Source organism: Stegastes partitus, unplaced genomic scaffold (assembly GCF_000690725.1).
Source record: "Stegastes partitus isolate 25-593 unplaced genomic scaffold, Stegastes_partitus-1.0.2 Scaffold236, whole genome shotgun sequence".
In the NCBI taxonomy this organism is placed as follows: Eukaryota; Metazoa; Chordata; class Actinopteri; family Pomacentridae; genus Stegastes; species Stegastes partitus.
The window spans coordinates 561205-565087 of record NW_007577967.1 but is presented as its reverse complement, the minus strand read 5'-3'; positions in this window follow the sequence as shown (position 1 = coordinate 565087).

Sequence of the window (3883 nt, the reverse complement as noted above, 5' to 3'; positions counted from 1 at the left end):
AAGCGATGCTGCTAACCACTGAGCCACCTTGCAGCCCGTGGTAGAGATATGTTGATTTGAAATATTTTTGATACATGACATAATTCTGGATTAAATACGTTTCCCTCAACACATATTTGAGAATGAAGTTTACTTGTATAGGAGTGTGATCTTTAGGAGGCAGGATTCTGTGCTTTCCTATACTGTAAGCATTGTAAAGAAAGATACGAGGAGTGGCGCGTCCATGAGTGGTTACCATGGTTTTCCTGGTTTAAAATGGCAGTGCTTTTGTCATTTATTTTCATGAATGCCCTGTGCTGGTTATTGAGACCGCTAATGCTAGCTGATTTTTGGACAGACTGAGATAACACACAGTGATGATATGGATCAGACAGGGTATTGGCTATAGGATCTCAGCATCAGCTTCGCTGCAAAAACTGTTTTTCTGCAGCATAGCTCAATGGATGGCAGTGTCAGCTGATCGATTTCACCACGTCACCAGGCTGAAATATCTCCTCAGCTCCTGGATGGATTACCATGGAGGTCTGTACAAACAGTGGTGATCCCACAGGATAAATCCTGCTAACTTTGGTGATCCTGACTTTTCATGTGGCACCACCAGCAGGGCAATGGTCCTTTGAAATAAATCAGCATCTACAGGGTAGAGAGGTATTTAATTTGGTGTACACATTCATGTTTCTCAGATAACTCCTTGGGTTTTAGTGATAACCTGACTCTTCTTCTATACCACCACTATAAGGTAACATTTTAATTTGCCCTGAACATCGTTTGTGACTAAATACATGAACATCTGATACATTCCAGCAGCCTTTTCTTTACTTGGTGTGAATAAGGTAATTTTAACATACTACATATTATACATACATATTTCACATACTACCATGGTATGATGATGCCTGTTTTATGCCAGTATGTTAGCATTGTCATTGTGAGCACATTATCATTTAGCTGAGAGCAGCACTGTGCCGAAGTAACGTCTCACAGAGCTGCTAATGTGGCCGTAGACTCATGGAAACTAAACAGGGATAGAAAGTGGATTTTGGCTGTTCATGCTGTACATTATAAATACAAAAGCTAAATGAACAAACACCCTACAGACAACCTATAACTCCTGAAATCTGCTTACGGATACTGTTGCCTTGAACAAACAAACGTAGACATCATCACCCAGCAGTGGAATTGATTAATTCAGTGAGTAATGTACACAGGTGACACAACAGGTGACTTCACTGATTATTTCAAGCTACCAATCATTTGGTAGAGCTCAGGATGAATCAGCACCATCAGAAGTGTCGATACCATTTTAAGCAAATATTGCCTCATGGACATTTTTTATTTCTAGTGTATGAAGTGGATTATTACAGAGAGTTTTCAGTTTTGCTGCTTCAATACAATTATGTTTGTAGAAGTGACATTACTGCAAGTATGAACTGATGTGACTAATACATCCGCCAACAGACAGTCAGCTTAACAATGAAAACACAATTTATTATACTGGGCCTATAAGTTCCTGTAGATAGTTTGTTCATTTAACATTTACCTTCATCCAAAAGCTACAGAAAGTAAAGAAATGGATTAAAACTCGAGTGGGAATGCTCTCCCAAGTGATACCTTTTCATTTCTTTTCATCCTTTTCCAAAAACAAAACTGTTTGATATATAATATATACACTTACTAACTTACTTGAACTACTTTGTGTTGACGACATCGTCCTTGTTCCTGCTGTTGGCAGTCGGTTCTGTGATCCCCGCCCTCGCTGTCTGTGGGACAAGCTCCTCACAAACTCCCACACTGGGAGTCTCAGAAAAGTTTTCTGTGTATATTATTGTTCTCCTTCATTTTTCAGTGACCTCTTGTCCTCCCAATCAGAATTCTCATGCAGTAGACACTCTCCATTAGCATACTTTTGGTGCTTGAAAACATTCACTTTTCCGTTCACATAAGCAAGACACGCCACCTTAGAGCACCTTTCCATGCAGCACAACCCCAGAGTTAATATAAAGCACCGAGCGTTGGTGGCTGTTAATTAACCTGAGCCGGCCGGCTAAGTATGAACATTACATGGAGAAAATCCACGAAACAGCTGCGGGCTTGGACGGCCTGCTCCCGCTGTCTAGGAAAAAGCCCGAATGGTCATTTTGCAGTAGATAATACAATATGTGGCTGTGCTGCTCGGTATCCTTGCTGCAGGCGTTTTCAATCACAGCTGGTTGCTCAGATGCTTCCCTTCTTGCTTGTTTGAATGTTGGCTGGACAATTCTGACCCTGCAGCCTCGCTTCCTGTCCTCCTCCTCCTCCTCCCACCATCCTCTGTCTGCTCAGGCTGGACAGAGGAGATGAGGACTGTCTCATTATCACCTCAGCTTCCTCCTGGATCACATCCAAACTGGAACTGGTTTGGTTTGTGTGGTTGCGAGCTGGAAACACTCAGCTGTCACCTCTCCGGCTGCATCTGGCTCCCTGCTCGGCCAGTCCTCTTCTTCTGTGTTGGTGCCACTTATCCCAGTTTTCCTCCTTGCTTGAGCTCTTGAACTTTGGGAAAGTCAATGAAGTCAGTGAAGCACTCCTCCTCCTCAGGAATGCCCTACTTCACATTCACATCCTATCACATGCTCACACTGGGAGCTGCCCAGTGTAATCACTTTCTTTTGCTGGTGCCTACTGGGAGCTGCCCAGTACACACCAGTTGGAGTTGATGTTCTGCTTACAAGGCCACTGCTGCCCTTAACTCACCTCTCTATCATTTAGTTGTCTACATCAGAGTGTCTGCTCAGTCTTTGTTCTTTTTCTCTCTTTACTTCTTCCTTCAGCACATATGTCCGTCCTGTTTTCTCTCCTGCTGTTCCTCTTGGTCTCTGTTGGCCTCTCTGTCTGTCGCTTCCTATAACCGTCTCGTCTCTACTCTACCTTTTTTGTTTGTAAAACCTTCCCTTTTAATTGCCTTTGTTTTTCTTTCCCTCTGTCCCCTGCTCTCTGTCTCTGTCTGGCTTTTCCTCTCTTGCCTCCCTCTCTCCTCAAGGCTGCCAGACGGAGTCAGATGCCTCCTTTTAAACCACATTATCCCTCCGTACCCGTATGCTGGCCATCGACCAGGACACTACAAAGGAAGATGCTTTCCCTCTCCTTGATCCTGGATCGTAGTGCATCATTAAAACATTCAAACCCAGGATGAAGGGCTTTACAGTGATTATAACAGTGATGTGGCTCGGTCCATTTATAGAACTGTAAAGATTTCCTCAAAGTGGGTGCTCACATACAGACTGAAAGACTGGAAGAAAATGATTGAATTGTCGATGAATTAATGTACAGGCTGGTAATGCTGGTGTACATAGTGTTGTTATTATTACATGACATTAAAAACTGACTTTACATGTTTATTAACACATACGTTGTTGATGAGTCATGGCTAACATGTTCAAAATACAATGTAAGCAGCTGCAGTTTGCAAAACCCAGACTAAGGATGAGCAGCTTTGCATGAATGATTCCCAAAGATCCAGATGTGAGAACATTTCAGATAATAAACTTAAATCTGTAGTGCAGGACGTTTACATTTAAATGAAGTCCTTTGCATTCAAGTCCTTACCAAACGAGTTTACACAATGCTGATGGGGCCTGTCAGCACCAGGTGATGCTCTGTGCTTTGAACAAAACGTCTGTGTCAACATTCCCATGCTGGCATTGGGTAGAAATAACTATTTTGCCACAACATGTCTCGGCTTGTCAGCAACAGTTCCCATCACAACCAGTAAAGTCACTGATCACAGAGTAAGTTTACAATAAACTTGTTCACCTGTGTTGTTAAGACAATAATAGTACGACAAGTTACAATCAAAACTGTGGCTCTAGTAATTAGAAAATTAGACTCTTTCAATTTCTAATTC